Genomic DNA, 13,689 nt, shown 5'->3' on the forward strand with positions numbered 1-13,689 from the left:
GCGCACTGCCACGCACACGCACTATTAGGCCTATGCAAACACGGGCATTAATACAACACAAAAGAACAGCAGCCTTACAGCCATGCTATTATTTTATAGAAATTTAAGAAATAGAATATAACCAGAATACAGGGAAACTCCCTGTATAAACAGCAGGGCTGAGTGAGCACATGCTGTAAGTATAAAAAAGTGCGCAGGTGATGTCTGTGCGCGTCTGTGCGCGTCTGTATGCAAAACGAGCAGCAGACACCTTATTGCTGCCATGTGCAAAAACTTTAGGGTTATTTATTTTAGCCTAAACATTACTTTAATTTCTTAAACTCACTATAGGTGGGCAATATGCATGGAGCAGAGCATGTCCATTCTCGGCTTTATTTTGGAGACGGCGACTCGGAGATCATTCTCCACGTTTAGCTGCGCTCTGTATTTATTCTTTAATTATGTTAGGGCTGAGAAAGTCTTTTCGCACAAGTACGCCAGCCTTGTTAACCAGTCAGGGTCAGTGAGGTGGTCAGTGTTGGGCCATGGTTTTGTGTGAAACCACATTTCGGCCTACATGTGCCATCAAAGCCGGAAGCAGCATGTCCCTCCAGGACTCCGTCTCCCAGGGGCCATTAAAAACCAGAGCAAGGAACTCAATGTCCCAGAGGGCATCAACTTCACACAGAGGGGTGGAAACCCCCCCCCCCCCCCAGGGACACAGGTTTCAACTCCCATTGGTCACTCTGGACCCCATGACCTGTGAGGTCACCGGGCCAATATAAGCTAAGTTCTCCAGCTTCTCGATCTCTCTCTAAACTCCCTCCAAGGAGAGAAGGCTGTTGAGCCTCTTCTGCCTCTTCCTACAATCCTTCCACAGGAGGGAAGGCTGTGGAGCCTCTTCTCCAGCTCACATCTTCTCTTCCCATCCAACTCTTCGAGAGGAGCACAAAGGTGCAGCTTCCAGCTCATCTCACCAAGGAAACCTCCTCGCCCTCCAAGCTCTACCAACGTCCTAGCAGCGACTCGATGTCCTGCTTGCAAACTTCAGCCAACAACTGAGCTACACCGCTCAACCGAAACCAGCAAGACGACACCAAACTGCGAACTGCACAGCAACTTCCTTTTTCCCCTTTCCACGGACTGGTAACACAACTGGGCTTAATAATTATGCTAGGCTAAGCAAGACTGTTTATTCGATTCTGTGTGAGGTTTATAAGTTTGATTTGTGGTGTTGTGATATTTTGGGTACAAGTTATTGAGAAAGTAATGTTAGTCTGTTATGCTCTTCACAGTCTTTCGTTGCATCCAATCTAGTAACTTCCTCTAATTTGGCACAGACACAGACACACGCATAACTCTTCACCTCATTATCTCTACAGGTCGTAAACATTCCAATAGGTGGGGGACGGGTGTTATCTCTTTGGCCAGCGACCATCTTGAAAGCACGCTGACTCACACAGACACACACACATGTATACACACATACCTATCTTTGTTTAGCAATTATACCGTTAGTAATTTGTGTTTTTATACTTTATTATATTCATAATAAATGTTTTTCTTTCACAAATGTTTTCTTATTAATGTTGCATAAGTGAATTTCGCCAACCTCTACACTGTCAAGAACCCCATATCTTTCAACTTAGCTAACTATCTATATGGTAATTTTGGTTATAGTTATTAATTTAATTGTTAATCAGAGTTCCAAATTTGTAGTTAGAACCTTAATCAATGAGACTTAATCAATAAATTGGCTATCTTTTCCCTTCCTTTGAAGGGTGGTGCCCGAGGTAACTTTAATCAATTAAAGTTATTATTTAATATTAATAATAAAATATTAATATTTAATATTTTATTTTGATAACCAAATTTATTGAATGCCGAAAGGCACACCATTTTATGGTATCACGTTTGATGCATTATGGCACAACATCAGCGAGCTGGGATCCATGCTCCATCAGAAATATGCGCACCTCGTCCCGCAGCTCATACAGGCGGCTCAGCACATCTCCCCGCAAGAGCAAGTCTGATATTGAGTGGACGTGTTTTTATGTAGTTGACCATTTTTATCGCAATGTCAAGAATATGTTTAAGCTCTGGTTCAAGTGTTTTGCTTGCAAGAGATTCTCTGTGAATAATACAGAGTGTGAAATTTACGTGCGGCGCCACTTGTAAGACTCTCGCTTTCAGTCCTTTCTTTTCCCAGCATCGCTCCAGCCCTGTCCCAACACACACCAATACAGTTTTGGTTCTTCATTGGTTCACCAATACAGTTTGGTTTACAGCACATCAACACCGCTGTTGACTCTTATCACAACAAACACTTTTGATATCTTTGTCTTTGACAGCACTTTTTCACCCAGAGATATTTGTTTTCTTTTTGTTTCATTCATTTTCCCATCTGCATAATTGATCAGCGTCAGCAGAATTCTGACAGGCTGCACTTTCAGTCACATTTCCTAGCAGTTGTGAATTAAAGAAACAATAAATACAAAAACCTTAATGAGTGGGCTGCCCAGAAGAAGCCTGACTATGGGCAGCACTAGTGTAGCTCCACCTTAACAGATGCAGACTACTCAGCTTTTCATTTTAGGATGAGTATTTGGGCTGGATACTGTTCTCCTACAATAATCTCACTCCAGAAACAACCAAACCAGTGTTGAGTCTGTTTAATCTGATGAGCGAGGTCTCTGGGTTTGGGGGCCGGTTGGATAATGCAGAGTGGATTCACAAAGTACTTCCTGTTTCATGGCGAATCAGTAGGTGGCGCTATGACACTGAGGAAATATTGACACAGAGCTGTTCAGGCTTGGTCTCTGATCATGAGACAGAAGTTTGGCGGTGATAGGACAATGCACAGTGGAGTTATGACAACATCGTCTCCTTTGGCGAAGGATGATCCTTCACCGCACCTCAATGTTTACACGGTTTGAGGAAATGTCACAATTCTGACCATGGTCCAATGACTTGACTGAGCTCTTTTGAGCTGTTTATTGTAAAGTAGCCAGGAGCAGTTCATCAAAGTATAAAACATGTCACTTCCTGAAGCCAGCAGGTGGCGCTGTGATTTTAAGTCAACATTTCTGTGTAGATGTCATCAGGCCGGGACTCTTGTCTTACATGTCTAGTTTGGACTCGATTGGACCATGTATGTCCGAGAAACAGAACCTCGTGTTTTGACGGCGTGTAATCAAACTTTGACGCCACGCCACGGTCACACATCGATCTTTGAGTTAGTTTTTATCTCCATCTTGTTGTGATGACACTCATCTCAATTTGAAGTTGATCTGATGAAAGCCCTGGGACAAGTACGTCAAAGTAAAAATGTGGAATATGGCCAAAATGGCCACTAAATGCAAAATGGCGGACTTCCTGTTTGGTCTAGCATATCTATCCAAGAGACTTATTTGTTTGTTATGAAACGACACATGTCCCTATCGATTTTTTAACATGTCGGCCAATCGTAGTGCCGGGGCTGCACTTTAGGGGGCGCTAGTCAATTATTTTGCCACGCCCATTCCTTAAAACCATATGAATATTTTCAGGGGGGGGCTGTTGATACACAAATGTAGTTTGAGGGAGACTGAAGCATGAACACTGAAGTTACAGCAATTTCGTGTGTCGCGGCGAGTTGTTGAAATTTAACGCCACGCCACTATTATGGTGTTTGACGAAAAGTCACAGTAATCTTATGCCTACATTATCAATGTCTTGAGACCCATTTGACACAGTTTGATATGGTTGCGGTTAGTGGATGAGGAGGAATACTTCCAAGTGTAAGACATGCAAAAAACAAGACACTTCCTGTTGCCACCAGGGGGCGCTGTGATTTTATGTCATGATTTCTGTGTAGATGTCATCAGGCCGGGACTTTTGTCTTACATGTCTAGTTTGGACTCGATTGGACCAAATATGTCCGAGATACAGAACCTTGTGTTTTGATGGCGTGTAATCAAACTTTGATGCCACGCCACGGTCACACCGTGTGATGAAAAATCGATCTTTGAGTTAGTTTTTATCTCCATCTTGTTGTGTTGACACTCATCTCAATTTGAAGTTGATCAGATGAAAGCCCTGGGACAAGTTCGTCAAAGTGAAAATGTGGAATATGGCCAAAATGGCCACTAAATGCAAAATGGCGGGCTTCCTGTTGCGTTTTTCATAATGCTTCTTGAGCCTTTTTTGTATGACCCGGTCACGATACACTTGGCCTACGTTTTTTGTGAAGATCGGTCAAAGGGAAACCTAGGGGCTGCGTTCCAGGTGGCGCTGTTGAGCCATTTTGCCACGCCCATTTCAAATGACTCCAGAATACGTACATTTTCACTACTTTCTAATTTTCAGCAAAGTTTCATAACCTTTTGAGCATGTTAAATCCCTCAAAAAGCCAATTCATTTGGGTTAGAATAATAATGAATTCTCATATTGCTAGTATCTTTGTCTCTTTCTGCCCATTCCGTTGTCACTCTACTTGAAATGTTACACACCGTCTCGTTCTCCATTTACAAAGCAGAAGTTTTGTAGATTAGAAGTAGAATCCATTGTTTCACCTACATGTGCTAATCTATCCAAGGAGCGAGGGCCCTTTAATACTCCTCGCACCTTTAACTTTACATTGAAGTTCTTAAACCATCATCACAAATACAACTTTTCATGACTGTGTTGGGATAGAGTCGTGATTGCCATTTTGTCTGTGATTCAAAGTTTGAAAATGGTCTGTTCATGTTTGTTTACACCCTCCATGTCTTTTGTGTTTGTTTTTTTTATGTGCCTTTTACCAAATAGAATTTTCCTTAATCTTGTTGATAATTTGCAACAAGAATTTGATCAAGTGCCTTTCTGAAAAAGATCTAAAAATTATAAAATGTTATGTTTCCATGTAAATAAACAATGTATTTCATTGGCTCTTTTTGTGAATGTAAATCAACGAAATAACCAGTGTCTGCCTGTGGAATTACAGGATTTAATCTGAATTTGTTTGTTCTCTAAAGCTAATGTCCGATTTTTCCTCTTCACATTTGCAGTATGTTGTCCAACATCAGAGTTTAAAGGTTAACACTGCATCAAATGATAACATGAAGTCAGCTTAGAATCATGTTGAAAACTAAAGAATGTTAAATGTTAAATTTGTTCAGTTTGATATCTTTTATTTCAGACTGTCAATTGTTGTATGGTCTACAGTTGTAAAATAATCAGATCATTTAAGTCAGATCAGTTTCACTCGAGTCATTTTGTGTCATGAATGGATTCATATAGAGACAACTAACTAACATTATTACGCTAGGGTCAGGCACCTCCTCACTGGTTGTAAAATAAGTATCTCCTAAGGTAGGTATACGTTGATACACAACCAGATAATGCCTTGCAGCAACACTAGAAACTAAGTGAACTGCTACCAATGCCTTGCCATCCAAAACATCGAATGCAGTTTAAAGGACAACATTTATCCGCGAGAGGGAACAGGGAAAGAGAGGGCCTCCTCCACTGGCCAGTAGTGGTCAGTTGGAGCAAGTCCGAGACTGGGAGATGCTGGTGGATGTGGGCCAGCGACTTACAGTCCCATCACATATTGTCACTACCACCCTAAGACCTGACCTGATAATCTGGTCTAATACCATGTGCATCGTCTACTTTTTAGAATTGACAGTACCCTAGGTGGATAATGTTGATGAAGCGAATGAGAGGAAAAGGCTGTGGTATGCAGACCTTGCATTTGAGGCACAGCAATGTGGCTGGAAAGCAATAGCTTGCCCTGTGGAGGTTGGCTGCACCATTAGGTTGCACAAAGATGTGGAGATCCATCGACAAGCCCTGCGCCGGACCATAAAAGAAACACACTGCAGAACGCTGCAGCCAATGGCTCTGGATCAGGAGGAAAGATCCCAACTGGGCCCCAATATGCTAGGGACATGCACCCAGGTCTGATCAACCTGTGGCGGGCCTGCCTTAAAAGAGGATGTCTTGTGATTAAAAGGCCTAAACACCTGATGACGCTAAGGTACACAACTGAAGATATGTCCCTAACATCCGCTGGTGGTCACTACCATCCGCTAACATCAACTGGCAATAGGCATTAATTGCTGCAGTCGAACGTACAAGGAATATTCTCCATCTTGTCCTATGTTCTAAAATGCTACAGAGTTTAGTTTAAAAAGGCTAAAGAGGTAATGATGTCTGATCTACTGAGCAGCCACATGGCTTTCATAGTACTGCCATAATACCCAGCAGCCAGTCAGATTTACCTTTATCCTCAGTGTACCCTCAAGTTCGGCCTGTATCATTGATCAGAAGGTCAAAACACTTGATGACGCTAAGGTGCACAACTGAAGTTATGTCCCTAACATCCGCTGGTGGCCCCTAACACCTGCTAACATCTAATGTTTTTTTTGTGGTAATTGGTGCAGAAGACCTTCAGACGTACAAGGGATATTCTACATCTTATCCTATATATTAAATCATATAAACTCTTGTTGCTTTTTACATAAGTGAGATATAAAAAATATGTTGCAGTTGTAATATTTCCATCTTCCTGCAGAAATTTAACTCCAAAATTGAATTAGTTGAGATCTCAAATTTCCTTCAAAATGAAGACAAACACAATCAAGTAACACTGTATCGATTTACGGTGATAGTCAGCAGCAACTGTGTCTTATTCTGAAAATATCTGACAGTTAGATGCTTACTATCGCTATTTGATCACCAGCCATAATGAGGTCACTCTACTCTGCCTTATACAGCTTGTTGGAGCTAAGTTCAGGTGAAGGTGCTGATGGCTGATGAATTAAAGGAAGAAACTAAACTTGCACCTGTGAAACAGTGAATTTTCAGCTTGTAAAACAGCAAAACTTTAGTCTCAGTGGAATAAATCCTGAGAACAAATTATTCGATTTTGAATCTTTTAATAATTGTTTTAAATATGGGAGGGAACCGGAGCACCTGGAGAAAAGCCACAACAAGACTTAAGTCTGAGTGGAATAAATACTGAGAGCAAATAATTCCATTTTATACATTTTATTCATTCTTATAAATGTGGGGATAACAGGAGCACCTGGAGAAAACATATTTAAATTTGAAAGTGAAGCTATCGGAATAACATCATCCACCTTTTATCTCCGGAAGAAGGAAGAGAAGCCTGCTCTGAAAGAGGAGAAGACGCCAGGCTTTTTGCACAGGCGTCTTTTCAAAGAGGAGCTAATTGATATCTCAAGTTCTGGATCTCTTAAAAGAAAGGAAACCAATAGCATCTCTGGACAAGGCCACTTCTTACACAACTCCTTGAAAATGACCTCGTCAAGGATTGTGTTGGGGTTGAAAGTTGAGTCAATGTCTTTGACCTCGGCCCATATTCTCTCCAGCAGATGATGATTTGTGTCTGTTATGTCGACATCAGTCCGGGTCACCTTTGCCTTATTATAGCTTCGTGTGATGAGCTGGTCCAAGAGAACACTGACATACATTTTACATCTGTCTGCTGCCAGCATCTTTGCAATCTTCTCCCTGGAGTTGCTGTCTGATGATGCTGAGTTCTCCTTTTCTTTGCTGACCTCTGATGATGTTGTCTGCTTCGATCTTTTCTCCTCAATGCTGCTGACCACTGCTGGTGTTGACTGCTTCGATGTTTTATTCCCACTGCTGCTGACCACTGATGATGATGACTGCTTAGATCTTTTCTTCCCTCCGCTGCTGACCTCTGATGATGACGTCTGCTTCGTTCCTTTCTCCTCAATTCCGTTGAACACTGCTGGTGTTGACCGCTTCGATCTTTTATTCCCACTGCTGCTGACCTCTGATGATGACGTCTGCTTCGATCCTTTCTCCTCAATTGTGTTGAACACTGCTGGTGTTGACTTCTTCGGTCTTTCATTCCCTCCGCTGCTGACCTCTGATGATGTTGACTGCTTCGATGTTTTCTCCTCAATGCTGCTGACCTCTGATGATGATGACTGCTTGTTTGTTTCCAGTGAGTCGATGGCCATAAAAGCCTCTGACACCCTTTTTGTGTGGCAGTTAACTTGGTTGTTCAGCCACCAGCTTATCAAGGACAGAAAACAAAACACCCTGGTCTGAATGTCTGCATATATGCCCCTGTGTGCATCAGGAACAGCCACCTTTTTCACTGGACCTGAACTAATGTCTGAATTCCTTCCAGGTGCGATGTGCGCATAGATGAGATCTGAAAGCTGTTTTGTGAATACAAGAACTTTTTCAGATGGAGGCTTTTTCAGTGTTTGGAATGCAGAACTTTCATTTCCACCTCCCAGCTTCTCCTTCTCCAGAAGCACAGCGTCAATACTAGCCATCAATGACTGTATCGTCAGCCTCCTATTGACTTTGGTCTCCTCCTTGAATTTTTTCGCGACCCCTGTCAGTATTTGAAGCGTCCCTGCTGTGGCAAAAGTCTTTATGAAAAGACTATTGATCGTCCTCATTCCTTTACTGATTGAGAGGTTTGGCTGTGGAGATTCCTTTCCATTTTTGCTTTCCTTATTGATTGACTCAATAATTTCATCTAAAGCCATATCAATCTCTGGAGAAAACGATGAATGGAGAAAGAGGCTGTCATTGAACTCATTAAAGAAGTCTGTGATGTCAGTCAAACTATTGTTGATTGTTTCCTGGACAAGCATCTTCCCACTGTCAATACTGCTTGTTGTTGAACCTCCCTCTGAGGAACTACCTGACTTGGAGCTGACTCCTGAAGAGTGGGAGCTTGAAGAGGTCCTACACATCCGAATGGGATCATCTGAAGCTTCCTGTTCCTCTGAGGAAATGGCCCGACTTCGCCTGCGCGATTGACACTCGAGCAAGAGTTTGATTTTTGCATCTGCCTTTAACGTTTCGCAGGCATAACAGATCATCTTCTGGACTTTAGCGGGGTTAATGAGGCGGGTTGGTATAGGCTTCTCAGAGCTCACACAGGTGGAGCTTGCAGACAAGGTGGAGTTGACAGTCTTCGTCACCTCCTCTACAACCAAGTCTGTGAGCTTATCCAAACTCTTAGACTTTGTTGTGCCTGGTGAAAGACTGTCGTTGAGAGTGTCGCCCAGAATGGACCGAACTTCTTCCTCAGACAAGGGTGCATCGGGACATCGCTTTGCAATGGCATTTGAAACGGTCGTCATTAACTTCAGCAGAAGATCTGCCAACATAAATGTTGTAGCTTCATCCGGTTTGCATGACTTCAACAGCTCCCACTGCTCTGCACTGATCTTCGTAAAAAAGGACTCGAAGTATGGGCGGACAGTCTCTACCTCTATATCCATTTGTTTCACTCTCCCAGTGATCTCCATTGCGACTGTTGTTTGTTTCAATGTGTGTTACGAATTGTTATTTTCGCAGTTCAAGATGTGTTTTCCAAATTCTCATGAAAAATCTCTTATCTTCTTTGTTCTACCAATTCGCTGGTTAGTGCAGACTGATTCTTCACTTCTTATTTTTCTGAGATAAAGAGCATCTTTAAAGAATAGAAAGGGAATTGAAGCAAAGGAGTTTAAAGGAATTGAAGCAAAGGGGGTTAAAGGAATTGAAGTAAAGGAGGTTTAAGAAATTCAAACAAAGGAGGTTAAAGGACTATGATGTGACTAATAGATCAAAGGAAACCATAAACTGTTTTGCCTGCTGCCGTCTGGCCGACGGTACCGCAGCATCCGGGCCCGCACCACCAGGCTCAGAGACAGTTTCATCCCCCAGGCCATAAGACTTTTAAACTCCTCCAATCTGCAATAACTCCACTAAACCATTACCTTAGCATATTTGCACTATTGCACATAATTGCACTATTGTTTTTTTTTCTTTAGGTGTATATATATATTTAGATATATATATTTTATTTTCTATTTGAAATTTTTGATATTCTATTTTATATTATTTTATTCAATATTTTTTTGCTTGTAATATTCGGAGCATTGCTATAAGAGAGCCTGTGACCCAAGCATTTCATTGCCAGCGACTGCTTAATGTAATTGTTGTGCATTTGACAATAAACTCTTGAATCTTGAATCTTGAATCCACTTGGATCGACCTTGTATTGCAGTACCTCTAGGAACGGTGCACCAACTCAGTAGATGGCGGTAATCAGTCCAAAATACTCTGTTTAATCTATGACAATACCATGACACAAAGAAGTTTTTTTACAGTTATCTTCTGGGATCACATGATCAAAGTCCCTTTCCCAACATATTTTAAGGCCCTCCAACTTTGGAAATGTATATAAATATAATCATAGAGTTTTGATGCTCCCTTATTTTTGTGCTCCATCTTAGGTGAGAGATCTTCAATTCCAGTTGTACCTTGAAAATGTGTTTATTTGAAATACAGCAATGCCTAATTTAATAACCAATGCCTAGGTACACTGAGTGGAACTAATGCAGTCCCATACAAAATGCCATATATTATATAAATATTGTACATTTCATGAAGGTAGGACATGTTTTAGGGCTGTTGGTGTTGGATTGTATTAGTTTTAGCTTGGTGTACCTAATAAACTGCTTCACTTAGTTCCTTATGCAATACGTTACCCTTCATGTCCATTGTATAATACTTTGTGCATTGTCAGGGATTTGTTCTGCAGTTGAAAAACAAATGACTTAAGATAAATTGTGAATAAAATTCACATATTTTTCAGTTGGAGAAGTGATGAATGTCACTGTCTGATCTGTGTCAGCACCAAAGTTGGGATCTGCGATTTTGTTTTATGGTTTGTATTAAGCATATATTTAACAAAGCACTTTGTCAACTCCAAATACAAATGACTTCTGAGTCCTGTTTTCTATTGCTTTTTTCAAAATGTCAGTTTTTACTATGTATGACTGATCTGTGGAGAAAGGCATTTTCTTCTTCATCATTCCTGTGTATGCTGAGTGAATATTATAGAAGTGACACTAAATCTGATTCTGATTGTGTTGCAAGTTGATTTAGCGCAGCATCGCACAAGCCAAGAAGTTAAAACCAGAACAATACGAGCTCTTCACAGAAATATCAGTAGTGGCATATGTACCAACCAGTAACTAACTAAAAGCTGAAGAGCAGGTTCACACTGAACACATGGGGAACATTATGCTGCCTGTACATTCTACACACTAAACCTTTAAGGTTTCTACATTCTATTGGCCAGGTATTCAGTATCCTAAGCATCCACATTTAGACTTAAAGATGGAAAAATAATTACATTACCAGAGTTTAAATTGATAAAAAATAAGAGTCGGGTTCACAACTGCTGAGACAACCTATTTGAGAAAATAGGTTTAAGAATAGAGAGGATGACTGTGGTTTTTCCAAGCATGGGAAGTCTGAGTTTAAATCAGTTATAGCAACTCAAAACTAAACTGCAATGTGCCGGATTGGGGAGCGTATGAATGTTGTTTAACTGAAGTGAATATCAGGGACTGAACTAATCTCCAAGTCTCAGTGTCTCCGACTACACCCTGATCTGGACTCAGCTCCACCAAGAGAACAACCACAGCCAGCAGTGGTGCAGCCTGATGACCAGTCGGACACTCAGCTGCTACCGCTGCAGAGGGGGCAGGCAGCAGCTCCAGCCGTCCCTAACCTCTATCCAGACTCCGACCTTGTTGCAGCGGAGGATGTGGACAGGCTTTCAGCATACACCACTCCATATGTGGCAGCCCATATTCCACGGCAAAATGGAAAAAGGACAATTCATGGCCTAAATGCAACCTCGCAAGCACCGAGGGGGCGCTAGTCAGTTATTTTGCCACGCCCATTCCTTAAAACCATCTGAATGTCTGCAGGGGGGGGGGGGGGGGCTGTTGTTACACAAATGTAGTTTGAGGGAGGTTGAACCTCCAACACCGAAGTTATAGTAATTTCGTGTGTCACGGCGAGTTGATGAACTTTGACGCCACGCCACTATTATGGCGTTTGACGAAAAGTCACAGTAATGTTATGCCTACATTATCAATGTCTGGAGACCCATTTGACACAGTTTGACATGGCTGCGAGCAGTGGGTGAGGAGGAATACCTCCAAGTGTAAGACGTTCCAAAAACAAGACATTTCCTGTTGCCACCAGGGGGCGCTGTGATTTTAAGTCATGATTTCTGTGTAGATGTCATCAGGCCGGGACTCTTGTCTTACATGTCTACTTTGGACTCGATTGGACCATGTATGTCCAAGATACAGAACCTCGTGTTTTGATGGCGTGTAATCAAACTTTGACGCCATGCCACGGTCACACCGTGTGACGAAAAATCGATCTTTGAGGTAGTTTTCATCTCCATCTTGTTGTGATGACACCCATCTCCATATCAAGTTGATCTGATGAAAGCCCTGGGAAAAGTACATCAAAGTAAAAATGTGGAAAATGGCCAATATGGCCACTAAAGTCCAAATGGCGGGCTTCCTGTTGCTTTTTTCCCATTGCACCTCTGACCTTGTTTGTCTGGTCATGATACACCTGGATACTCCCTGCAAACTTTGGTAACAATTTGAGCATGTCTAGGCCCTGAAAAAGCCCCAAAAGGGAAATACAAATCCTTCGAAATACAATAGGGCCTCCCACCGGAGGTGCTCGGGCCCTAATAAACAAAATGACATCAAAAGTCAAACGAAACCTTCTTTTAGGTTTTACTGGCGGGATGTTTTATAAATACATTATCTATTCTTTAAAAAAACATATATTCTCTCAATTATAATTGACTTCTAAGATAATCAAATAGTATTCGATAACACTTGCTTATTCAGTTATTTTGCAGGGTATCTCTCAAAGCAAACTGTACTTTAAACTTGCCAAGGTTTACGAGTAGCTGCCTTCTTTCTTGCTCATATTTTGGACAGTGTACTATAAAATGAACTGTTTCCTCTTGCCCACAATAATGACATTTTTCTGTATCATGTCTTCCTGCACTGTTTAGTCCTGTGTGTCCAAATGTGAGTCTCTTGATATTATTGTTTCTTCGACCTGTTTCTTCCTGCCCATCTCATTTCTCCCACTTTCCTTTGAATTTGGTAAAACTATCGTTCTTTCCTGTCTTGCTCCCATTGCGTCTGCCACCTTTCCTTCAACCTCTGTTTAATGATGCTCTTAGTCTCTGCTTTACTGAAGCTGACTGACGCATCAGTGCAGCTATTCTCCACAGCCTCCTTTGCAAGTTTATCTGACATTTTATTTCCCTTAACACCAATATGTGCCGGCTCCATAAAAAACTATGGAGTTTAAATTCCATCATTTGAATTTAGTATTAGTATTTGTTGTATTTTAATCAAAATGTCCAGTCTGCTGTCTGAATGATTGTTGTGTATCCTGGATAATGCTGAACTTGAATCTGAACAAATAATTGCTCTTAATGGTCGTGTGTCCTCTATCCACTGTAGTGTTAACATTATTGCAATAATTTCTCCTGTATACCGAGCCCCTCACTGATCTTTTTCCCTATTTTAATATGAAATTCTGGAATTATAATTGCTACTCCCACCTTATTGAATAGATTCTTTGATGCATCTGTATAAACCTGGATATAACTGCTGTTACTGTCAATATGTGCCTGTTTTGTATCCAAATTGAAAATAGCCTCTCCATCATTGTTTTTATTTTTTTATAATGTGAAATCTACATTAGCATCAGGTAGTATCCAAGGTGCTATTGCTGCTAATGGTACTGTTGGACTGAAGTCTAATTCTGCTATGTTAAGTTCTGTTGCTCTTTGTGCTACTGTCCATCCAAAGCTTTTTTTATCTTTTTCCCAACAAG

At 41.3% G+C, this 13,689-nt stretch overlaps 1 protein-coding gene across 8 annotated transcripts in view; it reads right to left on the reverse strand.

Moving 5' to 3' along the window:
* Positions 1–13,689, reverse strand: part of LOC117765158 (tumor necrosis factor receptor superfamily member 14-like) — a 111,997-nt gene that overhangs the window by 52,731 nt on the left and 45,577 nt on the right. The window lies entirely within an intron of this gene.

The sequence above is a fragment of the Hippoglossus hippoglossus genome, chromosome 7, assembly GCF_009819705.1.
Source record: "Hippoglossus hippoglossus isolate fHipHip1 chromosome 7, fHipHip1.pri, whole genome shotgun sequence".
NCBI lineage: Eukaryota > Metazoa > Chordata > Actinopteri > Pleuronectiformes > Pleuronectidae > Hippoglossus > Hippoglossus hippoglossus.